This window comes from Colobus angolensis, unplaced genomic scaffold (assembly GCF_000951035.1).
Source record: "Colobus angolensis palliatus isolate OR3802 unplaced genomic scaffold, Cang.pa_1.0 Scaffold192, whole genome shotgun sequence".
NCBI lineage: Eukaryota > Metazoa > Chordata > Mammalia > Primates > Cercopithecidae > Colobus > Colobus angolensis.
Genome location: NW_012115066.1, coordinates 5950289 through 5978159, shown reverse-complemented (window position 1 = coordinate 5978159; position 27871 = coordinate 5950289). Strand labels below are relative to the sequence as shown.

The 27871-nt window shown below is 36.1% G+C and overlaps 1 protein-coding gene across 2 annotated transcripts in view; it reads left to right on the top strand.

Moving 5' to 3' along the window:
- The window catches only part of LRRC4C (leucine rich repeat containing 4C), a 1309626-nt gene that overhangs the window by 783128 nt on the left and 498627 nt on the right, over positions 1–27871 (top strand). For both annotated transcript variants that reach the window (XM_011940746.1, XM_011940744.1), the window contains one exon: positions 2361–2497. The gene's annotated coding sequence lies outside the window, so the exon portion shown is untranslated. The remainder of the gene's footprint in view (positions 1–2360; positions 2498–27871) is intronic.

Below are 27871 nucleotides of genomic sequence, written 5' to 3'. Positions count from 1 at the left end.
AAATGTAACGGAGAAAAAAATTATGTGATGTCAAATAGCAAAATTTCAACAATTTGGGTTTGACAGTCTAATTGACTTTTATTAATTATTCATGAATTGGGCAGCATCTCATCTATAAAAATAGGAATGCACTTCATTGGATATAGCAGAACAGTTAGTTTTTGAAAGGTAGCTTGAGCAGAAACAAGTAAACAGCATATACATAAAAGCAGATTGGTTAAAGTCAGGTTACTTTCCTTGTTAGGCAAGTTAAGGTAGAAGAGACTTCCTTATCATGCTGGGTCAGGATGACTGGCCCTTTTTCAGATGGTTTATGTGAATCTCTTGTTATTTTGGGGGAAAAAAAAAGCACTGTTTGGAGATTTTCCTGTTTTTTGCGTGACACTTAACGTGAGTGGCTCCGTTTTCCTTTGGTCTACTGGGGCCTATTGCAGGAGTTTAGTCCAAAACAACAGCCTTCTACAAATTTTATTTAATAGTTGTTAAGGTGTTTCATCATAATTATGATATATTGTGACAGGAAATTCATTATCTAGTTTTTTTTTTTTTTGGAATTCTTCATTAGCCTAGTGCCAAAATAACTGTTTTCATTTGTCTTAGGCCAGATTCAACACAAAAAATATTTTGATATTAATTATTTAAACAAAACAAAACAATAATCAATGGTCCTCCCCACCATCTGACTAAAACAAGAGAATATTGTATTCAGTTTAAATGGACTTATCATCTAACTTCCCCTATTTATATGTCTTTGTTTTACAATTTGTTGCGGGAAGTCAGGGAGCCCGAATGGAGGGACTGGGCCGTGGCAGAGGAACATAAATTGTGAAGATTTCATTTTAATGTGGACATATATCAGTTCCCAAATAATACTTTTATGATTTATTACATCTGTCTTTACTTCAATCTCTGAACATAAATTGTGAAGATTTCATTTTAATATGGACATTTATCAGTTCCCAAAATTAATACTTTTATAATTTCTTATGCCTGTCTTTACTTTAATCTCTTAATCCTGTTATCTTCGTAAGCTGAGAATGTACATCATCTCAGGACCACTATTGTGTTAACTGTACAAATTGATTGTAAAACATGTGTGTTTGAACAATATGAAATCAGTGCACCTTGAAAAAGAACAGAATAACAGTGATTTTCAGGGAACAAGGGGAGACAACCATAAGGTCTGACTGGCTGTGGGGTCGGGCAGAATAGAGCCATATTTCTCTTCTTGCTGAGAGCCTATACATGGACATGCAAGTAGGGAAGATATCGCTAAATTCTTTCCCTAACAAGGAATATTAATAATTAAGACCCTGGGAAAGGAATGCATTCCTGTGGGGAGGTCTATAAATGGCCACTCTGGGAGTGTCTGTCTTATGTGGTTGAGATAAGGACTGAAATATGTCCTGGTCTCCTGCAGTACCCTCAGGCTTATTAGAGTGGGGAAAAAATCCCACCCTGGTAAATTTGAGGTCACACTGGTTCTCTGCTCTTGAACCCTGTTTTCTGTTTTTTAAGATGTTTATCAAGACAATAAACTGAACATAGACCCTTATCAGTAGTTCTGTTTTGCCTTTTGTCCTGTTTTCTCAGAAGTGTGTGATCTTTGTTCTCCTTTTTGCCCTGTGAAGCATATGATCTTTGTGACCTACTCCCCATTCATACACACCCTCCCCTTTGGAAACCCTTAATACAAACCTGCTGGTTTTGCAGCTCAGGTGGGTATCACAGTCCTACCAATATGGGATGTCACCCCTGCAGGCCCAGCTGTAAAATTCCTCTCTGTACTCTTTCTCTTTATTTCTCAGCCGGCCGACACTTATGGAAAATAGAAAGAAACTACGTCGAAATATTGAGGGCGGGTTCTCCTGATAACACTTTGAAAAATGAGGTTAACAAAAGCATCCGCTAGACAGTGTGGATAGCGAAGTCTTAAGAAATATTACTGTGCTGATTGAATAAAATAATATATGTAAGTGCAACTCACATAGCCCCAGGCCCATGGTAATGTCTCAGATGTTAAATTCCTTTCCACCTTCTTAGGGCATGCAGTAACAAGCAAATTTTAATCAAAACTATTATATTGAGTCCCTAATCAATAAACTTTTATTTAGCCTTTACCAGCCACCTGGAGATCTACTACTAGGTGTAATTGTATTTACAAAATGATCATAACATTTGATATAGTTTTTAAAAGAGAAAATATTTTTCCCATTACTTTCTATCATACAAAAAATAAAAATAGTGTGTGTGTGTGTGTGTGTGTGTGTGTTTAGTGTGAGCTCTAGGTGTTAAAATCTACCAACATTTATTGACCATTAAATAATACTAATTACATCTTTTTATTCTATTTTATGTAGGAGTTACTGGAAAAGCAAGAATAACTTATGTGGATTAACAATATGGAAACATCCTGAAACTACTTTGGAATCGCCATAAATTAAGTGAGTTCAAGTTTTGCAAACAGAGAAACGGGTCCATGAACAATTTGCTACAGGTAAGGTGAGATGTATAATGTCCTCCATTAGAATCCTTCAAAGATTCATTGACTATGAGGTTGTTAATTACATTTCAGACAATTATAATTCTCCTTTGGTACAGCTAACAGCTTCTTTTCCCTCCCAAGTGTACACATGTGGATGCCGGCATATGGCTAAATGCCTGGCCATTTCATCTTGTTCATTTGGGCTTCAGTCAGTTACAAAAGGAGAAAGGAGGGTGAAAATGTTGCCACCTCATAAAACTTTTACCAGTAGTGATTTATGCAGAAGGGCGGGAGTCAAACTGTTTCTCTAACAGATGTTTCTGAGCACGACCCCAGGAGTTGAAAGAGTGGCAGATTGTCCTGCTTGGGGTTCAGAAAGAAACAGGCAGACAAATGGTGATGCCCCAGCTCCTTTTCTTGGTGACTGGGGCAGTGGTTCAATCACTAATATGGAACAAAGTGTTTGGGAATGGTAGCTGGCTTTCGATTCTCTCTTTGAAAACCTGGGGAGATTGGAAAGCTTGATGTGGTGACAGCATGAAAATATTTTCTATTGGGCTATTGGGAAAGTTGTACTTGTCTGAATGAACCAGTGGGGAAGGATGAAAGTATAAGTGACTCAAAACAAGTGGCAGTTTGTAAGCTGGAGAATTGGGTTGTGGCATCCTCTATAGTTAATAATTGTTATACCATCAAGAGTCAAGGGGACTCACACCTATAAATGGAAGTCATCAGTGCTGCAAAATTGAAACAATCTCTTCTTTCATCTGTGGGGTTTCACTGTGTTAAGGGAAAAAAAAGATCAAATTATAATGACATTAAGCACATTGTAGAGGAGAAGTTTGTACTTTCCCTTTTACTGGCAAATACTTGAATTATTTGTGATGCTTTAAGGCATGAGTAAAATGGTATAAGTGGACTGGAAATGAAGGTAGAAGGTTTGCTCATGCATTTTCCTATTAATATTTAGCTCTCTCTCAGTTGCATTTATAAAAGCTATATGTCCTGCATTCATAATTCATGATCCTCCCAGAAGATAATCCTTTCTTTCATCAACTCCATCACATTATGTAGATTAAGCTGAATGGAAGATATGTTAATCTATCTTCAGGGGTATCACTTTGTTTGCAGAGTCACATAAGAACCTAGCTATGGAGGTGTTTGCAAGTGTGAACTGCTCTGTAAAGATGAGGAAGCAATGGTAAGGTAAACATAAGGTACCAACCACTCAAGATAAGTATCAACCAACAAGAGAGAGAAGACTTGAATCTTTCTTTTTAAAAGCATATATAATTGTCTTTTTTCCTTGCCATAAAACTTAATATTTCTATTTATACACGGGGAAGGATGTTTCCTTAGGCTCTTTTGTTTATTGAGAAAAAAGACTCATTTAGGTGACCCATGTAAAAAGGTAATTTTTCTGGCAGCATGTGTGGGCTGGAACTGAAACCAAATTAAGAAGCAAGAATAAAAAAGAAAGGCAGTTCTAGAAGCTTCTTATATGCTTGTGTCATTCTTATGAGCAACAGGGATTTTAAACTTTGTGCAACTCTACTTCTCCTTGACTGTCTATTCATTTCTGTTCTTTTTTGTTAGATTATTTTTCTTACCCTTTTAATAATTGTTCCTCTTAAAATTTTGCCTTGCATATAGCCTATCATGGCCTCTGCAGCTGCTTTCCCTTTAACAGCTTCAGCTCCTGCTGCTAATTACCTGTGTGAATCAGGTTACATTCAGGAAACAGAAACCATACCATTTATTTTAATATGCAGAATTATCAAAGAATAGTTAGCCAGTTGTTGGCAAATAATAAAGGCAAAAAAACCACTGAGGAATCATAAAGATAGTAATCACAGGAAGTGGATATCCTGGATGCAGGGACAAAAGTAAGAGTCAGAGATTATTAGAATTTAGAATACTGGAGGAGGGGCTTTGAAGAAAAGGAATACAGGAGTCTTGGGTGAGGGTGTTCCCCGAAAAATAGAGGGACTTTAGAAGCTCAGCAAGGACTCCACAGAGCTAAGAATCTTGCCTCCAGGGACTGGCTGCCAGCTGGGACTGTACCCCAGAAGCTCAGGTTGGGGTACCCATGGAGCTGGGATGAAGAATTTTGTGGGGGATGGTACTCAGCCCGTGTTACAGCCTGAAAACCTAGAAAGGAATCCACAGGCAAAGCTGGAATCGCATCTCTGAGGAAGGGGTACCAGCCAGCTAGTGCTGTTTTATCACTCGCTTTTTTTTTTTTTTTTCTTCTGGAATTGTAGAAAAATGTACAAAACAGAACCAACTGCTTTGCAATGGCTACTGGAACCAACAGGGCGACATTGTCAGACGCAGGAAGCACTTTCTTCTTCCTTTTCAAGCTTCTATTCTCCCTCTGTATCCCTGTATTGGCAAACAGGGAGCCAGGTGGCAAAGGAAAATGTATGCTTTGCACTGACCCAGACCCAGCATCTCAAAGCAAGAGGGTGGACTTGAACTAAGAGATCGTAATTTAATAACAAGCACACAGCCTATTCTGTGTGTGTTTATGTTTGTGTCCGTGTATGTGTGTATGTGTGCTTGAATTTTCAAAAGAGAGAATATGATTGGCTCAATTCACCTGATCACTGAGATCACAGAATATGACTTAATTAAAATTTGCTGCACTTTTGGTCAAGTGCCATTCCTGATTTAGTCAAGTGGCATTGGATTGTGGGTTATGAGATAATTCTGTAGAAAACACGGCCACTTAGGTAGCAGGGCTATAAACTGAATAGTATTCCTTAAAATCAACTAAGGACATTCATATGATTGCCGTGCAGTACAGATACAAATATGTAGATGTTATATTGCTGATGACTGGATTTTTAATTCAACTTTTTTGTTTTTAAATAATTGTACATTCACATGTAGTTGTAAAAAAAAAAATAACACAGAGATCCCTAGTGCCTGTTCCCTCTTTCTGCCCAGTGATAATATCTTGCAAAACTACATAGTACAATAGTATAACCAGAATATTGATATACTACAGTCAAAAAATACAGGCCATTTCTATCACCACAAGGAGCCCTCCTGTTGCTCTTTTCATAGCTACATCCATTTCATTCCTATCTCTAACTTCCCCTTTAAACACTGACAACTTCTAAACTGTTCCCTATTTCTGTAACTTTGTCATTACAAGAATGTTATTTAAATGTAATCACACAGTATGTGGCTTATGGGCATTGGCTGTTTTCAACAGCATAATTCTCTGAAGATTAATCCAGGTCATTAATAGTTCATTTTTTTTCTACTGAGTAATATTTCTTGGTAAGGATATACCACAGTTTGTTTAATTATTCACCTGTTGAAGGATGTCTTGGTTGCTTCCAGTTGGGGCTATTACAAAGAAAGTCACTATAGGTATTCATGTACAGACATTTTGTAAATGTAAGTTTTTATTTTGAGGGAAAAAATGGCTAAATATGCAATTCCTGGATACTATGGTAGTTGCATAATTAGTTTTTAAAATTAACTGCTGAAGAGTTTTCCAGATTAACTGTAACTTTTTACATTCCTGTCGGAAATGTACAAGTGATCCACTTTCTCAATAGCCTTGGTTGTATTTGTTGCTGTCATTATTTTTTATTTTAATTATCCTGATAGGTATGTCACAATAACTCCTTGCAGCTTTAATTTTCACTTTTATAATAACTAATGATGTTTGACATCATTTCATGCACTTATTTGCCATCCGTACATCCTTTTAACCAACATAATATACAGTTCATGTATTTTATATATATAAAGTTCATATATTTTGCCCATTTTCTAATTGGATTTTTTGGGGTTCTTTTTACAGCTGCATTTTGAGATTTTTTAATATCTTCTGTATATTAAACATTATTAGATAGCTAGTTTGCAAATATTTTCTCTCCATCTGTAGCTTGTCCTCTCATCCTCTTAAGTCTTTTACAGAACAAAAGACTTTAATTTTGATGAAGTCCCATTGATCAGTTTTGAGCTTTACGTCTATGCTATTAGTTTCCAGTCTAAGAACTCTTTGCCTAGTTCTAGACGCCAAAGTTTATCTTCTGTTTTTTCCAAAAAGTTTTATAGTTTTATTTATTTATTAGTTATAAGTGCATAATCCATTTTGAATTAATTTTTATAAGGTATGAAACTGAAGTCAAATTTTATTGTATTGTCTATGGCATTTGCTGGATGTCCATTTGCTCTCCTTGATATTAGCATCTAATGACTATTTTTTCCATTTCATTTAAAATCTCCCTGACTGTTAGTGTAATAAGTAGTTTGAAGTTGAAACCTAGACATTTTGGGTATGATATTATGAGATTCTGGATATTGTATAAACCTTCAGTTTTGGTTGGCTTTCTCCAATATTGCTCTAGTAGGGGAAGTGGGAGTAGAATTTATGGCAGTTGGAGGTAGAAGCTCATGTTTCTTCACTTGCCCTTTGCTTTTATATATGAGTGGGCAGGAGCTCTTTATTACTGCTGGCATGGATAGGACTTCCTGTTCCCATTAGACTTCCGTTGATACCTCCCTGGCTGGGAGGAATAGGAATGCCCTGTAACTATTACCCATTTGTTCACCACTACACCTTGCTGATGGGGGAAGTGCGGTTGGGTATTGGTGTCATTATTCCGGGATGGTGGTGAAAGTCCTGACTCTCCTCTAAGCCTAGTTTGACACCATCCCAGCATATAGGGATGGTAGGGGTAGAAGTTCAGGATCCCTTTTTTATCTCCACTGATGATAAAAAGGGTGGTGGGTGGCCTGGTTACTGCCTGGCAGGGATGAATGTCCTGGCTTCTATGTGATCTTCTTTGACACTACCCTGATGGAAATTGTGGGGACCTTGTCATAGCCTGGTGAAGGTAGAAATGTAGAGTCTTCATTAGGGCATTGGTGGCCTAGGTGAGGATAAGGCCATACATTTTTCTCTTATGTGTGGGTGGATGAACATGTTAATTGCCTCAAATTTTTCTGTCTTATTAAGTTGCCCTCTCCTTGTCCTTTGGCCGGAGAGAGTCAAATGTTGTTTCTCTCTGTGCGTGGATATATATGCACCTGTTGTCATTTCTGGGTTTCTGATGTCTTCAGCTCCAAATCTGGGATATATGGAGCCAGAACAAAAATCCAGGAACTTACCACCATGTCATTACTTGGATCCAGAGCTTCTTGTATGGTCTTCCTTCTTCACTCTGCTTTTCAAGGTCTTCTTCTGCATCATAAAAAAAAAAAAAAAAGTCTGAGACTTCTGGTTGCATTTAATGGGATAAATAGGAAGGAAAAAATGGTCTGTTTTATCCTTTTGTAAGTGGAAGTCCCTTGGAAGCATTTTTGTAGACATTTTGATAGCTCTATTTTGATGTCTAAAATGTTAGCATAATAATCAAGGTGGAGCTATGAATTTACAAAAAGAAAAAAGAAAAAAATGCTACTAAGTTTATTTCCTGGCAGGGTAGGATTACATGCAAAACCATCTTAAAGAGATAATTGCCTTAGATAGTAGGAGTTTGCAAATAATTGTTGAATGAAAGAATAATTATTAAATGAATTCATTTAACAAATTGGTCTATGTGTTAAATATTCTAGGTGCTGAGGGGACCACAAATATGTATGATACAGAAATAATTACCAAGTAATACAGGGCCATTAACAGTGATAAAATAGAAAGATCAACATAACTATAACATACAAGGTAAAAAGTTGTATTTCATCTCTCAGAGCGAGGCAGTGTCTTGTTCATCTTTGTCTGCTGCTAGTGCCTAATGTAGTACATTAGTCATCACACATGGCTTGCTATGGGAGTTAACAGAGGGAGAGAGATCACATTCAGCTGATGGGAAGTAATCTGTTTTATGTCTTACAAAACTTCTACAGAAGAGGAATTCTTTAGCACTTCTAGATACAATATGTTCACATTTCATATTTCTTTATTCTTTATCAAGTTAGAGAATTATTTCTGTAAAATCCTATCTCTACAGATGAACTCAAGTGATTACTGTTCTTGTTTTGGTAGCAACGGAAAAAAGACAAACATCATTCTTTACACATATACTTGTATATATTTTAAATTAAATGCCTTAAATCATACACTGTCTTGCCCCAACTGTCAACTGCAATAGCCTCATATTATACCACATAGAGAGACTGGTAGTCTTTGGGTGAAAGGTCAGTCCCACCCACCCATCACACACAAGCAAAAACAAAATTATTACAATGAGTTAAAAAAAAAAAAAGCAACCTGTGGTGACAATATTTAACATGGCTGTCCTTGAAAATGAGCATTAATTTTAACCTGATATATCACCCAAGGAAGGGCTCTGAATTTTGTCAATTTATTATAAAGTCTATGAAGCTGGGGAATCACATCAACAATGACTTTCCAGGTACCTTAGGATACAACTATTAACAAATATAAAAACGCCTTGACAGAAAGGCAGAGACACAGCTAACAAACTCTCCGGCACTTCACTCTTGGACCAAGGATGCCAGAGGCTAACCAGCAAGAACCCTGATGGAGAGCAAGCAATAACGCTGATGCTACAAACCCTTATGGAGCAAAACTAAGCCATGTTTCATGCAAGGGAAGGGGGTTGCTGAGAAAGCAGGAGAGGTCTCTGCTCATAACAGGCAGACAAAAAAAGACCTCTTTCTGACCTACATTATAAACTCTTAGAGAGCATCAGCTTTGACTTTGTATATTTAATAAGGCAATGTATGCTTAGGGGGCTTCCTAAATAGTGAATATTTATAAGTCTAATAATAATAATAGTAAAATTCTGATTTTCATTCTGTTGGTTTGCTCTTTAACTGAAAAGCTTTTCATGAGTGCCTAGAGCTATAAAATAAGTAGAAAGAGTGGGGTTTGAAGAAGGATGATTTTTACTTTATACTTAAATTTATATTTACAAGCAATTTTCAGTGAAGAATGAGAATAAGAATAGCACATTAAAATAGGTCGAGTATGTTTATTCTTGTATACTTTATTTTATAGAAATTCACTTTGATAGTTTCCTATATAGAAAATTAGGCTTAGAACTCTAAACTTAAAACCCCCAGCATTTGGAATATTATGGAAGTAATTTTATCTGCCTTAAACTTTGTAGTTGCCACAAATAGAAATATTCGGAGTGCTATATAGTACTCAATATAAACAATAGTCTATATTAACAGAAAATTATCCTATTATGTGGGCTTCGAGATGCACAAAGTTTATTAGATTTTAAAATTTGTCATATATTCTTATGATGTATTTTTGAATCTAATGTTATTCTATTCAGAATTAAAATATCATTTAAAAATATATAGATATATGTAACAAAATAAGTATTATTAGAAACTTAGAAATAATAACAAAAATAACAATTTTTTGGTCAGGAAGAGAGATTCCTATTGTTATAACCTATTTAAAATATTATGGGATTGTTTTGTCCTTTTTTTAAGAAAAAAATATAGAAAACGTATAGTTTATATTTGTTTCTCTAGGTAACTGAAAAGCTTCACTCCTTGAAGAAAAAAATATTGTATCTCTTTAAAAAGGACCTAACATGATAGAGACAATAGTTCATGAGAAAATACAAATCTAAAAATTTATATTTCCGAATATTTCTTCCCTCAATGCAGTAAAACAAAATAGGATGGAAATAAAAGGACTTGTATGAGTTAGTTCAAAGGTAAAAAGCCCATGAGAAATATCTTAACAAAATATTTATTTAATTTTCAAAGCAAAGCTAGAAATATAAAAGCTAATAAAATATTAAAAGTATTAAAAATACATGTAAAAGAGTGGCAGCCATTATTTATTGCCATCATCCTGAATGCGATTTCACAGTTTTTCTGACTGTGTGATATATGATTTAGCCAGCTACCTTCACATGACCAAGTTAAGGTCTGAGAAGTGATAGGTAACCAACTGAGAGTATATAATCAGAGTGATTGCATCTCCTTGACATATTCTAACTTATCAAACATAATTTCAGAAGTTTCCAGGTGAATCTAAAGAACCTTTTAAAAAAAAAAAATCAGTCTATGTGAAGTTTCCAATCCTGCTTAATCCACTAGGTGAAATAATCATAGTATTGGTAGTGCATCAGTTTCTCCTCACTTTTTCTTATCCAGTGACAAACATGCTCAAAAATCACAGGATTTCATTATGCTTGATTTCTTAGATTTTACATCTGTAAGCTCCGTATTCATGTTGCAAATACAAGGAAATACCACTGCAGTAAAGCAAAATGTTTCACAGAACACATTTACTGTTCAAGAAACCACACCATAAAGCAGAAATTTTAAGGCAGTAAAACAATTTGAGACAAACATTCTATTCAACCAAATGGTATGCATCTATTACAGAAAGCCACTCCTAAATTGAATGCCTTGCACAAAGAAGGCACAGCAATAACAAATTGTCGAGCGAAAGAGTGTTTATTTCATACACTTGAAAATGACAAGGTAGAACCAATGGTGTACTGAAAAATCAGCTCTCTGAGAACAAATCTGGCTCTAATTTGTGATATGTGTAATATTTGCATGTTTCTGTGGTGTGACTACTGCCCCTGTAGCCATTTCACCCACCAATGTGATGTCACTGAAGACTGAGCTGGGAAGAGAAGTGTAGAATATTCTCTCACAGGCTGGTGCAGGCCAGTACAAGGGGGACTTCAGTATTCTACCGGCAAAACTCTGACTTGCCTTTGTTGGATTTGTCAAAAGAAAATTATACTACATGATATTATATTTGCTAATTAGCTGAAATGATTTTGATGGAAACTAGAGGTGTTTTTGTTTTTGTTTTTTCCCAACAACTATAACAAAGTGTTCCTTTTGAGGGGTAGGATATCTGCAAGACAAAAAGTTGCAAGAATTCCTCCCTAGGAATTCTAATACTTTTGATAGGAACTAAAAACCAAGGAAAGCCTTGAGGATTTTCCTGAAGTTGAAAAAGAAATCTCTTTAACAAAGGGCCACCAACTTCGGAGCCTCGGAGCTGTTAAGCCTGCCTTGAAGAATACATATTCTTGGCCACTACAAGCTCAAAAATTGAATAGAGAAGCCCTAGGCAACGCACTCTTATAGCAACATCGTATATTAAGTCTTATAATTTATAAAATCCTTCCAATTCCCCATGATGCTAAACTACTTCTGAAGTCCAGAAATGTAGTGCATCACATAATTTTTAAGAAAAGAAAAAAAAACTTGACCAATGGAAAAAACCATTCATTATAGACCTTCTATGGATTAGACCCTGAGCTAGATGTTGTCACATGTATTATTTTACATATTTTAATTAATTCATATGCCTTTATTCTTTGTGAAAGAAAGTAGAATTTCCTCCATTTAACTAAGATTGAATATGGCATCCCACAGGTTATTAAACATATTTTAATAACAACAATAGCAATCACCATCTTCTTCATGAATACTATGTCCTAGGCATTTTCACATTTGTCATTTTAGATGACATCTTAAAATTATTCCTATTTTACAGATGAGGCAAATCAGACTATGACTAAGAGAGACTTATGCACAAGGTCAAGAGCCAATGAATTACAGCAGAAGAAATGGAAAACAAGTCAGTAATTCTCCAGATATATGCATTGCTTAGCATGTGTTGATTAATTCAGTAATTCCACAAATGTTTATTGAGCACTCCCCATGAGTCAGACACTATTCTTGGCTTTGGAGATATAGCAGAGTACAACACAAATATAAATATCAACCCTCACATACCCATATTTTAGTGGACAGAGACAGTCAATAAGCAAAAAAGTAAAACAAAATAATTTTAAGTAAATATGTTATGTTGAATGGGGGATAAGTTCTACAGAAAAATATGAAGTAGGTAAGGAACAGATAGTGCTTTCACGGGAGCACACTGCAATTTTAAATTACGGTCAGGGAAGGAATCATTATGAAGCTAAGAAAGCTAGGAAGGAGGTGAGAAGCTGAGGCATGCAAACATATAGGAGAAAATCTTTTCCAGTAGATGAAGCAAGTGGAGAGACCCTGAGGTGGAAGCATGATTTATGCATTTGAAGAACACAAAGGACTATAGATTAGCCAGTGCTAGAATTAAGGAGTGAAGTCCTGGAGGCGGGAAGGACTGGAATAGGGTGCTAGATCTCCCTGGCTTCTGTGATGAGTATAGACTGAAGGGAGATGAGACTGGAAGGGAGAACAATTAGCAGACTATTGCTCTAATCCACGTAGAAGATGATAATTTCTTGGACCACGGTGGTAGAGGTGAAAGTGGTAAGAATTGGTTGGATTTTATATATTTTTTGAGTATATTTAATTTGTGGGATGATTAAAAACAGGATGTAAGAAAGAGATTAAGAAGAATTCCAACATGTTTGGTCTGAGTAAATGGAAGCTTTGAAATCCCATTTACTGAGGTAGAGAGCTCTAAGGAATGAGAGATTTGGGGTGAAAGATAAGGCAGTGGTTGTTAACTATGGTAAGTTTAAGATGAAGGAGATGCAAAAATAAATAATGTCTACCTCAAAGGATAATTAAAAGTTTGGGCCGGGTGCAGTGGTTCACGCCTGTAATCCCAGCACTTTGAGAGGCCAAGGCAGGCCGATCATGATGTCAGAAGATCGAGACCATCCTGGCTAACACGGTGAAACCCCGTCTCTACTAAAATTATAAAAAATTAGCCAGGTGTGGTGGTGGGCACCTGTAGTTCCAGCTACTTGGGAGGCTGAGGCAGGAGAATGGCATGAACCCGGGAGGCGGAGCTTGCAGTGAGCCGAGATCATGCCACTGCACTCCAGTCTGGGAGAGAGAGACTCCATCTCAAAAAAAAAAAAAAAAAAGGTTTGAACAAGGTAATCTATATGAAAGCACTCTAAAAATATTGGTTACCTGTTTTCATTCTGTACTTAGTCACTTGATCTAATCCTCCAGACTGAAATTTAGAGATTGCCTGCCATAGAATTGATGGATTTTGAAACCTGTAGGCAGCTTATTTCACATACAGAGAAGGGGATAGTTTTGGTTTTTGTTTGTTTGTTTGTTTGTTTAATTAGCTTAAAATATTAGAAGAAACAGATGTGTGGTAGAGTTGCCCAAGAGAGAAGAAAGCATCAATAGAAATCAAGAAGATGGTATAAAACTTGGTTTTGCCAAAAGGCAGTTTTAAATGTTCATAGAGTTAGAACAGAAACTGAAGAATCTGAGTACCTGGAAGAGTAATTAACCTGGGAGATGAGCCTCACTGCTCTGGGGGCCCAGATGCTAAAATCAGTTGCAGGATTAAGGAGGGAATGATCCTCCTACCACAGATGCCAGTGCAATGTTGTCAACGGAAGATCTTGAAGGACCATCAGAGGAAGATGGCTGTGCCTCAGACCAGCATTCTCAGGGTGCTCACTTCCAAGGGAGACAGTAGCATAGCACCTTGCCAAAGAAGACAGAGTGAGTGAACATTTCCTAAGCAATGTGAGATGGGACTGAGATTTCCAGAAATAACTGTGGACAATTTTCATGAAGAAAATGAATCTTTGTCTCTGAGTGGGTTAGGAAGGATCTCATCTGGCCAGTCATGAGATCTCATTTCCGCTGCCTAGTTGAAGACGCCACGGGTTATCCCTGTTACATGTTATATACTATAGCCACCTCTTCAAGAAAGCCTGGTATGCTAGATGGCGACCTGCCCATCTGGAGGCATTTGGGGTATTTATGAGAACATTGACGGTTAAAACCTAGTGCCACTTCTCTAACCTAAGCCTGCTTGTTGTATATCATTTTGAGCCTTTCTTATGGTATAGGGCTTTAGTTGGTTTTCCTTTACTTTCCAAGATACCATTACCAATGTCTTTGTCCTTATATTAACCCTAAGATAGGGTAGTTTTCCCAGCTCAACTTTTACTTGCTCTTCCTGAAAAAGAGGTTTAGATCTCTCACCTGGATCTCCCTTACCCATAAACCATGATCCTTAGGCTGAGTGCCTTAGACTGCTGCCACGCAGTCATCTTCATGTACTCCTTTTCCTCAATGGGTAGAGATGTATTGGCAGCTGGCCACTGACGTAGATGTCCAGTGGGAGAAAACCTCCTTGGCTTCATTCACACAACCTAGATGAGCAGAAGGTGTCCAAGGTTGCTCATTGCACTTCACCTAGGGCAGGCCCACCTTAGAACTTAGTTGCCCCAATGTCTGAGAGGCTCATGTTTTGCTGCACATCTGGGCCAAAGCACACCAGGCATGAGATTGTGCCCTCCTTTTTATGCATCTTTTTTTACTTATATTGTTCCTTCTTCCTGAATTGTTTTTTTCCCCATTTCTGCCTATACAATTTAGGCTTTTCTGGCTGGGCATAGTGGCTCACGCCTGTAATCCCAGCACTTTGGGAGGCCAAAGTGGGTGGGTCATGAGGTCAGGAGATTGAGTCCATCCTGGCTAACATGGTGAAACCCCATCTCTACTAAAAATACAAAAAAAGAGAAAATTAGCCGGATGTGGTGGCGGGCGCCTGTAGTCCCAGCTACTCAGGAGGCTGAGGCAGGAGAATGGCGTGAACCCGGGATGCAGAACTTTCAGTGAGCTGAGATCCTGCCACTGCATTCCAGTCTGGGAGACAGAGAGAGACTCCATCTCAAAAAAAAAAAAAAAAAAAAAAAATAGGTTCTTCTTCAATTACTGGAGTGAATAGCATCTTTATGTAGCTTTTTCTTCTGATTTTCCCCTACTGATTATGAGCTTCTTGAGTTGTCACTGCATTTTGGTAGACAAATCTTACAGTTTTGTAAACATACTACTATGTATGTGTCTGTGTATATGTTCTTTCTGTCCTATTTGATGGTGAGCTCCTTTAGCCAGGCTTCAACAATAAGCATCACTTAACTCTCCAAAGCCTGAGGATCTCTAGAGTGGCTGAGAAATTTAATGAGGCCTATAGGCCAGGACCTTGGGATATATCTGGAAAAGCTTAAGAAAAATCTTCCTGTAGACAACTAGCTTAATTGTAATTGAGATTTAAATTCATTTCAGTAACACACACCCACTTGGGGTACTGGAGGTCAAGGTTGAGAATTCTATCATGGATGACCTGGGTGAAATTGGCATAAGAAAGGCCTGGTAAATATTACCTGGCTGTTAAAATTATTGATTTCCTTTGTTATTTTGCCTGGAGGGATGGGAGTGTTAGGAATCCTTTTCGTAAGACTGCCTTAGGCTATGAGGAAACGGCTGTAAGTCAAAAAGTAAACATGTTAACATGTTTTGTACTTAGCCATGGACCCTGTTTTTTTTTTTTTTTTTTTTTTTTAATTTCCTAAACGGAGATCAGGTAAATCTTAATAAAGGTAATCTAAGTTTTTGCTAGCCAAGTCTGTAAAAATAAGCCATTTCTTTTTTTCTTTCCTTTTTATTTTTTTTACAGACAGTGTCTTGCTGTGTTGCCCTGTCAGGAGAACAATGGCGCTATCATAGCTTATTGTAATTTCAAATCCCTGGGCTCAAGCAACACCCCCGCCACCCACCTCAGCTTCCAAAGTAGCTGAGACTACAGGCATGCACCACTATGTCTGGCTAATTTTTTTTTTTCTTATTTTTTGAAGAAATAAGTTGCACTATGTTTCCCAAGCTGATCTCTAACTCCCGGGCTCAAGCGATCTTCCTGCCTTAAACTTCCAAAGTGCTAGGATTACAGGTGTGAGCCACTGTCCCCAGCCAAGCATTTATTTCTGAAGTAAATTATGTCTAAATGTTAGTACGAACATCTTAGTTGTAGTCGTCAGACTTATCAGAAAGCAGCATTTTACTGCACATGTGTGGCGCTTGCTAATTCAAATATTTGATTCTGGTAGTTTTTCATAGATCATTTGAGGAAACAACATTTATTTAATAAAATCTGTAAACCCTAAAACCAACTTGCTTTCATCTGTAACAAACTTAAAGATTATTTGACATATATATCATATATATATGTGTGTGTATATATGTATTTTATATATATGAAAAGCCAAGCTTCTTTAAGCATACTGGCATAAACACCAATTTTTGATCTTAGTTTGGAGCCTAAGAATTAGGAATCATTATTGAAAGAACCACTTAGTTTATACTGTTTTCCTACAGTTTTCCATCCTTTATTAGTCAGCCTTTTATGCTGAAATATTTAACCTCACACTAACACTTCCATTGGTCCTTAAATAAAAACAAAAACAACCCTGGAAACTAATTGTGAGAAATACATCTTCCAAATGTGACTATGACCTGTCAATATACCCTGCCCACTATTTTATGCATAATGTAAGAGAAGAATGTACGTTTACAAGTGTCATTGTTTATCAAACTTTTTACCCATTTTATTTAGTCTGTAAGTTTTCAATTCAGGAATTCATTTTTATATATGTGTATTTCATTTTTATAATGTCATTGATTTTTTGCCTACAAAATACATAAAATACAAATCAAACATAAAGTATAAATATAAAAAATAAAATTTGTCTATAACTCCATTTCCCTAAAATAATGTACATTATTGGCCTTTTTCTGTTAGATATTCTCATTCCCATTTTGTAGCAGAGGTAACTGGAACTTAGAAATATAACTTGGGGCTCGGTGCGGTGGCTCACCTCTGCAATCCCAGCACTTTGGGAGGCCGAGGCGGATGGGATCACCTAAGGTCAGGAGTTCGAGACCAGTCTGGCCAACATGGGGAAACCCTGTCTTTACTGAAAATACAAAAATTAGCCAGGTGTGGTGCTGGGCCCCTATAATCCCAGCTACTAGGGAGGCTGAGACAGGAGAATCACTTGAACCCAGGAGGAGCAGGTTGCAGTGAGCCGAGATCGCACCACTATACTCCGGCCTGGGCAATAGAGTGAGACTCTGTCCTCCCCTCCACCAAAAAAAATAACTAACTAACTAAATAAATAAATAAATATAACTTGACTGAGCTAAGATTTAAATCAAGGCCTGTTATTGCAAAGCCCATGTCAGGTGTGTGTGTGTGTGTGTGTGTGTGTGTGTGTGTGTGTGTATACATATATATTTCTATTTCTTCATATTCTGTGAACAAAGATGACTTCTGTCTTTGAACTTGATAGCGTTCTATGGACTCTGCCTGAACCACTATTCATTTGTTGAGCCACATATTTATACTACCACTTATTAAATAATAAGTGTTAGTAAAACTTAGAAAAATAAAGGATGTAGGAAGAGGAAAAAGGACATAAAATGGTTAAGAGAAAACCCCAAAGTAGCCTTGGCAAAAATAAAGGGATTGCATTTTAATTAGGGAAGAAGGAACTGAGTTTGGATTAAAACAAATTCCCATTCTAAAGTCTGTGCTTTTATCTGCTGCACAACATTTGTTACCTTTGATGAGCTTGTTTATTTGATGTTTCCCTGAAGGTTTTTATTGCTAAAGTATCTTCATTGCTCAGACTCTCCAGAGCCACCGCCCGCAGTAGAGAGAAACCAACCAGCACTTACTCACTAAGTGCCACATACTGTCTTGGTCATTGGATTCAAAGATAAACAAGATGAAACACCTGACTTTGTGATACCTGAGTCCAGTAATGGGAAGCCCTCCATGCCACTTCTCTGTGAGGTTTTGCAAGAGCTCCCTAAGATTACATAAGTGTTATAGTTTCTCTGTACAGTATTTAAAGCTACATTTAAAATGCAGAGTGTCTTCTCATCTATGTCCCCACTTCCTTGTTTCATGTTTGAATTGCTTTCATCTTCATTCTACATAGCTTGAGTTAATTCTGGTATTTCCAAAATACAGATATTCAAAAGCCAATCGAAAGAGAAGCATGGACGGTGTCAGGGAACCACATCATCAATCTACTTCCTTCTTGAGCCCAGCAACTTTTCAGAAGCTTTGATTGAGTTCCCCAAATTACCATCCTGTTCTCTGAATCTTTCTTCGTGTAAGCTTTTTGAGATGTTCTTTAGGTCAATTCAGGGATATGTCTCCAGTCCCAAAGATCACACAAAATATTTATTTTTGAGTCTGGGCCAGTTTTTTCAAAACAAATACCTAATTTTGAATTCAACCTTCAATCCACAGCTGTATTTTTGTTTAACACAATCCAATTAACAAGTATTTTTGAGGGCCATAAGGTGATAGGAACAGGAAAGTAATTCAGGTCAGTAGTTCTGAAATACAGATCTAGCACTGCTACCTACTAAACACATAACCTTGGCCAAGTCACGTAGCCTCTCTGAACTTCAGTTTTCCCTTTGATAAAATGGTGTTAATAATATCTACTTCAAGTGAATGTCTTAACATTAAAGAAATGATATACGGTAAGGATGCTTCATTGACAGTTTTAAGTACTAGTTATGAATTATAATAATTATACTATCAATTGTAATAATATCTGCCAATAAGACAATTACAGAGCTGCTAAAACTCAAATAAATATAATGGGACAAATATGCCTTACATGCATGATTTGTAAACAACAGAAGACAAACATGGTCAAATGCTTATATACTAATTAAACTACTTTGGATCTCAGATAATATTTCCAGAGTGCTATTTCAAGCAACATTTTTTTCTAATTCAACTTTGTCAATGTTATGTTAGTATAGTCTTAACATAATAGGCAACCTATCATATGTCAGGATAGAGTGAAGAGAAATGAAGAAAAATGGTCCACAAACTTTCTGAAGCCTCCCACATACAAATAATTGGATGAAGTATTGGGGGAAACAGCAACAGAGTCGGAGTTCCCAGGTTAAAGCAATTGCCTTTCCTATTTTGCAGCCATATGTCTGTTACAGTATTGAGCTGTCACATATTGAGACTGTCAGTGTGACATCCTCATCAGTTCAAAGTGACTCTGGCCCCAAACAATTACTGGGGCACCACCCTCACCCCATCCTCCATCTCCCTGGCATCTTAAGAGAATGTGCTTGCCATGCCAGACACATCTCCAGTGTGATTTAACTTTTGTGGGCATCAGCCAACACTCGGCACACATAAAAATCCCAATCAGCTTCATCCCCATTTTTAACTGTGATAAGAGTCCAGAAAAGAGCATCAGATAGGCAGAAGAGATTCCAGCTCCTTTCTGAGGGTGAAAGCCAAAAGTGGCCTTCTCTCTACAGTGGAAGTGCACATCAGACATTCAGGAGATGGATTAGGAAAGTCAGAAAACTCTCCCACTATTCTCTAAAGGAAGCAGTAAGTTTCTTTCTCTCCTTTTAAAAGGGCTAACTTTGATTTTTTTATATCATTATTTCACACTGAAAAATTACTCACAGAAATAAAATTTCTTTCACATTTCTCTGTTTAAGATGCACAGAAACCGTGCCCCAGAGACAATGAGTATATTCATGAGAGGGCTATGAACATATAAAGTACATTTCATATCCTAAAACTCTCTCTGTCTTACAAAGTGAAATCTGTGGGGAGCAGTTGGGCACGTTAAGATTACTAATGCCTTGGTCATTATAGCCAGAATTCACTTTAAACTTTGAAAAGCAAGCAACCAAAGTACTGAACTTGGTTGTGTTTTGGTGAGACTCATAGTTAAAGAATCTGCTGACAATTGAATGATACTGAGATGTTATTATGCAGCATCTCTGCAGTCAGAATCCCAGCTTAACCACTTTTGAGTTGTGTGAACTCAGATAATTTATTTAACCTTTCTGAGACTCAGTATTATGAATTACCACATAGTGATAACGAGAGAACATGTTTTATATGGCATTTTTCCTATTGTGTAAAGTAACTCAAAATGTGCTGCATAATAAGCTCAGTGGCTAGTGGCCAAAGTGGTAGTAGTGGTAGCCTGACAAAAAAAAAAAGAAGAAGAAAGCAAGTAATAAAAGCGAGGGACTCTATTAAAGTTCTGCATCTTTACACTATATCTGGTCTTTGTGTATTGTCATACTTTTTCCCACTGTGATTCTTGTACTTGTCCTGTTTTGAATAATGTTCTCGAGATTTTTCTCAAAGATGGTTTCAGTTTTGTTCATGTATAAGAACATTCACAATAAGAACTCATTGGAAAATTCACAAAGTCTACAACTGAGGTTAAAAACATATAATAAAGCCTTGCTTCAAATTAATTATTTTATTTATGATATTAGAGTTTATTTATTTTAGAGATTATTTCTTAGGGATTTAGAGATTAATTATTTATGATATTAGAGATTTTAGTATTGAGAAAACATTTTAGAGAAAACCTAATTTGGTATCTGAAATATTATCATCAAATATATTAACCACATTTAAAATATGCTCTGTATCTATATCTGTATGTCCATGTATATTTTAAATATAGATTCTATGTCTGTGTAGAAAGATATATATTTTTGTATAAAATCGACTTAAAGGCAAATGATGTCATAATATTAACATCTATCATTTAAAATGCTGTGAGCAGTGGATGATATGAAATGACAGAGAAGAAATCAGCAAGGTCAACACCATTTCATTTTGCATGTGGATGGGAAATCTACATTCTATCAAGTGCCCATACTCAGTGTTCTTAATCAAAACTATGGTGACACAGGTGAGAGACTTAAGTAACTGTGCATGACTTAGAGTGAATTCATTCTTGTCGGCAGAAAGTGTGTTTTCTGAAGCACATGTCCTAGTGTGATTAGCATTCTGTTTATGAAATTTACTTCAACATGTAGAAACATGCTTTAGTTTGGGAAACAAAGGCTTAAAATTAGGTAGAGTAGGGGTGAGATATACCTAGATTTGAGAAAGCCACATTTTAGAAAAAATCCAGTTGGACAATTATAATACATTTTTTCAAGGGTATGAGAATCTTGCTCTGTAAACATATGGTTGTGATGATTACAAAATAGCCCAGTAAGCCTTTTAAAATAATGTTAGCAAGAAAGGGGAATAGCTACCAAAAACAATGTATTGTTAATAGGGTGTGTGGTTGATTGCCAATAACAACATTTCAACAAATCGAATATTAGTATCAACAGCCTTAAAACTGATTTTATACTATCTTATAAGAGCCACTTTTTATGTTTTTATTTTCTACACTTAATATAAAATAACAAACATGTTCTAATGGCAACTTGATAAGTAATATATTGTGAATTAGTCAAATGTTTAAGATGAAACTTCAATTTTTGTTTTTTTACTTGTTTGTTTATATTTTTACCCCAAGAGGCAAACGTTTGTTTAGTTAACGAGTAAAATCAAAATAGAATCTTACATCCACAACTGAGAAAATACATGGCTTTCTCGAAACTTCATATTAAGCATAATTATATAAGAAAATTAATCAATATACTAATTGAAGACTTAAATGCTCCAATTCTATCAGACTAGATGAAAACGTATCAAATTCTTCCAAGGATTTTTCAACTATTTATGAGAACTAGATTTATTTTCCTTATTAAAAATCTGGAAAGTGGCAATAGAAGCACATTGACATTGCAAACACTTCTGAAATTGTCAAGTCCATTTCCTATTGTTTTCTTCATGGTGATAGATCTTAAATGTGTTGCCAAAATGTGACCTCAACTCTTGACAATTTACAAAGCACATTCACACACATTGACTAACAATATCTCTGAGAGAGTATTGCATATTAGAAAAAAAATGCTGTGATTAAGTTGTTTTGCCCTAGGTCTCATACTCTAAAAGATGATGAATTAGGTTTTAATCTCTGATCATTGAACTCTATATCCTATGATATTTTTAATACCACATAGTACCTTTTATGTGGTTATAATAAAATGAGTCATTCATAGAAAATAACTATTTCCATTTTAAAATCTTACCTTTTCTAGAGAGCTATATCCTTTCAAGTGACATGTCCCTTAGCAGACTTGATGCTCAAATCAACTTAGGTAATCTTGAAACCCCAATGTAAGGAAATTACAATTCAGTGGGGGGCCAAATTGCTCTGAAAAACTAACATAGGACATCATTACAATATTATGTGACTCTTTCACCAGTGCTGCTTATCTGACATGAAATAGAGCTGGAACCTTTCTATAGAAGGAGTAACACTTGATGGACGTTAAAATCTGGAAAGAAGTTAAAATTTAGAGAAATGTTTCTTCACTCTTGAGTTTCTCAGCATCTAAGTGCTCAAATGGAAGAGTAGAGGAAGATAAGAAATTGTATTCTCTTGTCTATCTGTTATCCTCAGGGATGCAATCACAGGCTGTCTCTAATCAATCATATACATTAAAGGTGCAAACTCTTCTCTGTGTGCCATCTGGAAGAAGACATTAGTATCAGAGTTCAGCCACTTGTCCAGGCAAATGTAGCGCATGAAGCATTTTTTCCTCTGAGCATCTTAGTCAGAGTGTTATTCCCTAAGTACAAAGTCCCTTAAAAATTGTATTTTACAAGAATAAGACATACTTAAGGCTCACTTTCTTCCAAAGTCAGACTCTCATTTGTACAATGCTTGATAAATGCATACTAAAGACATTCAACTGTAGATTCCCATACTTTCCAACTCTGAAAATCATAATCTATGTTTCAACATTCGCTATTTCCTCTGCCTCATTTAATTAATGATGACTGACTTTTATTCTCTCTCTCTCTCTCTAATGGGAAACACAGTTTGCTTTTGAAGGGAAATATTTGTGGATGGTCATGCTGCTGCGTTATCTTAATATTTACCTTAGTCTAAAATGTAACCCTAGATGAAAATGTCTACATTTGCTTATCAATTTGCAGACCCATACAAGTGCATGACCCACCCCACCAACCAAAACAAACAAACAAACAAAAACAAAAACAGTATAGTTGATAGCTTTTAAAAAAGGGAATCCTGAATTATATGGAGGCGGGAATAAATGATTAAGAGTAAGAAGTTTAAGTGGTAGCAAAGCTAGGAGCCTTAAATGAAAGCAGAGAAAGTGGGAAAAATCATTGTTATTACATAAAGAGGAGAAGATATCTGGATTATCATTTGCAAATTGAGGGAATGTGTCATCATGCTGATGTGGCACTGAGATGGAGAGCCACTGTGCTGGGTCAGGGTACAAGGAATATTTATCTGAGGAGACTTGGATGGAAAGTGATCCAAAATTGCAGTCATTTGAACAGAATCACTTCTGTAAATAACTAAAGTAGAAACTAAGATAATTGATGTATATAGATCTGGATAATGGATAGTAGGAGTATTTGTGGAGCTCAACAAGAACTGAACAAAGGTTTTAGGACCCAGACGTTAATGATGTACAATTCTTGGAGCTTCCTTCTCACACAATGCTGGGTGCCTAGTACAGACAGTGGAAAATGACATAAAGAGATTGCACAGTGCTTGGCAAAAGAGGAGGTATTTGTTCAACCATTCATTTGTAAATGTTTATTGAAAGTCTGTGATATGTGAAGCACATTTATAGGTACTAGGAACATACTGGTCAAAAAAAGTTCTCATGGAACTTTTGAATAAGTGGAGACAGCCATATATTTGACAAATCAATGAAACACATAGCATTTTGCTACCAATAAGAGCTTTTTAAAAAAAGCAGGAAAAATGGCAATAAGGGTCTTGGGGTTGAATTTTAGCTAGTATGGCTAGGAAAATTGTCCCTGAGAAGATGACATTTGAGTAAAGAAAGAGAAATGTAAGGGGACAAATAATCAGAATGTCTGGGAAATGAGTATTCCGGCAGAGGAAAGAACAATTTCGGGGGAGAGAAGGGGACTACTGTGTTTGAAGCACAATGAGCAAAGACAGCTGCATCAGAAGATGAGTTCAGAGAAAAAGAAAATATGGGGGTAGCAAAGGGTGGAGAGGTGAGGAGACAATGTTGGGCCTTGTACTCTATTGACAAGGACTTATCACTTTTATTCTGAGTGAAAAATAAAGGCATTGGGAAATTTTGAGCAGAGGACAGACACAATTCAACCTATCATTTAATAGTATCATGTTGGCTGCTTTTTTTGAGATTAGACTTGGTGAGAGGAAGAGGAAGAAGGTCTCCTAAGAAAGATCATTCAGGAGAATATTGAAGCAATCTACATAAAAAACAAGAGGAGTCTGGGAAAGGTTTGTTATAGTGGAAGTGATGACAGCAATCCTATTTTTGATAATTTTTGAAGGTAAATAAAGAAGAAAAACATTTTTGCTCAGTGACTTTACCTTTCTGGAATATAATGGACAAGGACATTTGGAAAAAAATGAGAAATTTTATAACTGTAAGTTTGATGGTATACAGCGGCTCAAAATGTTATAGAATACTTTGAAAGAATATACTTGATATGGTTTGGCTGTGTCCCCACCCAAATTTCATCTGAAATTGTCACTACCATGATCCCCATGTGTCCTAGGAGAGACCCTTTGGAAGGTAAGTGAAACACGGGAGCAGGTTTTCCCCATGCTGTTCTCCTGATAGTGAATAAGTCTCACGATATTCGATGGTTTTAAAAGGGCAATTCGCCTGCACACACTCTCTTGCCTGTGTCCATGTAAAACGTGCCTTTGCTCCTCTTTCGCCTTCCGTCATGATAGTGAGGCCTCCCTAGCCATGTGGAACTGTGAGTTCATTAAACATCTTTTTCTTTGTAAATTACCCAATCTTGGGTACTTCTTACAGCAGCATGAGAGCAGACTAATACAATACTATAGCAAAGTTTCACAATAGTTAATTTAATTAGAATTGAGTATAACATAGTGATTAAGAACATGGACTGTATAGATCAACATATGTTGGTTAAAATCTTAGCTATGGCAATTATTAGCCATGTGACCTTGAGTACCTTACTTAAAATGTTTCTTTGTCATATCTGCAAAAGAAGGCAATAATATTAATACTACAGTATTATTCTGAATATTATATGATCTTAGTTTCTTATTGTAATATTTGGACTCTGATGAATGCTGATTAAACATTATTTCTGTTACACTTACTATGATCATTATTATTTATTCCTTTGAGTTTACTCTGGCCCTAGAAACTTGTTGATTTTGCTAGTAATAAATGACCTTAAAGGCCTTATTTTAAAATAGGGAAACACTAGACTAGAAGTTAAAATCTAAATTCAAATGTGGTAGTCATTTATCCAGACTTATGGTTTACTGATATTAAGGCCCAGTTAGATCTTAGGTCTTCAATTCAGTGTTTTTTTCTATTATGCTATAATTGTAAAGTAACACAGGTTGTACTATACCCTACAAGATTCCAAAGCCTTACATAACTTGTTGTAAGACTACCAGCCAAGTGTGTGTGCCACTAGTTGTGCATCTTTCGGACTGACAAAAGCAATCAGCCTCACTTTTTGGAAGAGCTTGGTTTTTGTGAATCAGGTTGGCTCATCTTCAGAGAGCCATGCGGGAGACTCAGAAACTGTCAAATGAAAAACCATTTGGGACACATTAAGATTGACTTGGTATCTATCAATGAATGCTAACGTTACCAGAGTAATTTACTGGGACAGGATTCTGAGAATAGTGATCATTGCCACATCTGGGAATTTTCCTTTGACCACAGGCTGCTACAGAAAATCACCTCATTCCTCATCTGATTTTTAATTCAGGTGGAAATAGTAACGGGGGCAAAATGAACTAAAGACTAGTTTAAGCATATGCATGGAAGCAACTTCTTAACGAAGTTTTATAATTTTCTACATCACTAAATTAAGGCCAAAAAAACATATCTTATAGTGATTGCAGGATAGGATATTGAAATGTCCACGATCATAGAATGTGCTTCTAACCTTTTGCTCAAGGGTGGAACACACTGACCAAACAGAATAGGCCAACTCTTTCCCAGATACTCTCTATTTTTCAATGAATGAGCTTACATTTGAATATGCAAGTGGCTTTTGACATACTGAAATGCAGAAAAACAAAATGTCTTGTCTACCAGAAGTTCTCTACACACACACATGCACACACAGGCAGATTTTTGAAAACAAAATTAAATGAATTTTTGATTTCATGAAATTGTTTACTGTTTTGAAGCATTGTCTTAATTTGTGAGTTTTTATAATGTAGAGGGTTTATAATAAATTATTTTAACTCATTCTGTTGAGATAAGGACCAAATTCCAAAGCTATTGTTGGAAAACAGAATCTCTTAAGGAAATGAATTCTCATGTGTTCCCTGTGCAGTATTTCCAGGGATGAAGTGAGCCACTGTCAAGAGATAACATTTGTGTGTTATTCATGCTCGGCATGTCATCCAGCAGCCAGGACACTGTTGGAACAAGTTGGCACCTTAGTAAGTTTTGTGCATATATAGCGTTCAATTAGCAGAAGAAATTAATTTTGCTAGTCAGAAATAAATCCTTTATGCTTGGAATTACAATGAATAAAGCTTGTGAACTCTAATGTAATATTACTTTCTAGATCCTACTAGTTACTTTAGGCCTTCCAAACTTATAATGTAATCTAAATTGCTGTCAAGAAAATGAGTATGAACCAAAAAATTATTTTCATATCTGGATAAGTAAGCAAATAAAATTAGGTCAAAGAGATTCCCCTGTTGCTAGAATGGCATCAAGACAATCTTTAGAACTTAAAATAGCAGCAGATAATTATATACCTCAATATTTCCTAAACTGTTTTCTCCTATAACTCTTTTTAATGAAATTTCAGTATTTTTTTTTTAAAAAAAGGTTTTTGAGGTTAAATATTGCAGCTTAAAGATGAACATATCAAGATATTCTTTCAGCTGAAAATGACTTAGTGATCATTTTTTCCAACTCATTTTACAAATGAAAAAAAACAGAGATTTGACTCTTGTTAGCTAGCTAACAAGACCCTGGCAAATTTTGGTAGATTCTAACTTGAAACATAGAGCTCCTGTAGTCATATGATGCCACAAAATAAATGTATAAGTAAATGTTTTTCCAGTGAACTTAAAATCTTCCCATTTTTTAAATTTGAATAAAAATAATAATAAATCATGGATGTGTAGATACATTTTAATGTTAGTTTAATGGGTAGATCTTCCCAAAGAAAATTTATTGTTATTGTTACCTGATTATTAAAATAATTGCTAAAAATAGACACTGTTAAGATTTTACTAGCTGTATACTATGCTAACCTCATTCCAAGTGTTCTGTGATATAGGGAGTATGTTTATCCCATTTTACAAATAGGAAAGTATTCAAAGTCTCATATTTAGAAAACAGTGGAGCTGAGGCTCAAACTCAATGCTCTTTTCCACTCTGTACTGATTTCTTCTTTAGCAAAAAGTTTAAACAATATAATATTAAGTTAATTCGTTAAGATTGTCTTCTAAAGTATGGTTTTAGAAACTGAAATGTGCACTACACTGGGTAGAATAAAACATCTCCTCTAAGCTCAGAAACTTCCCAGAAACACAAAGCTAGAATGTGGCCTGACTCTCACACTCACCTTTCTCAATCGGTCTTCTTTCATAGCCAAGGGACAAATCGAATTGTTCTAGGTATGCAGGGTATTTTGAGGCAGAAGACAAAAGCGTAGATTCATGGGAACTGGTTTTATGTCAGATCTTG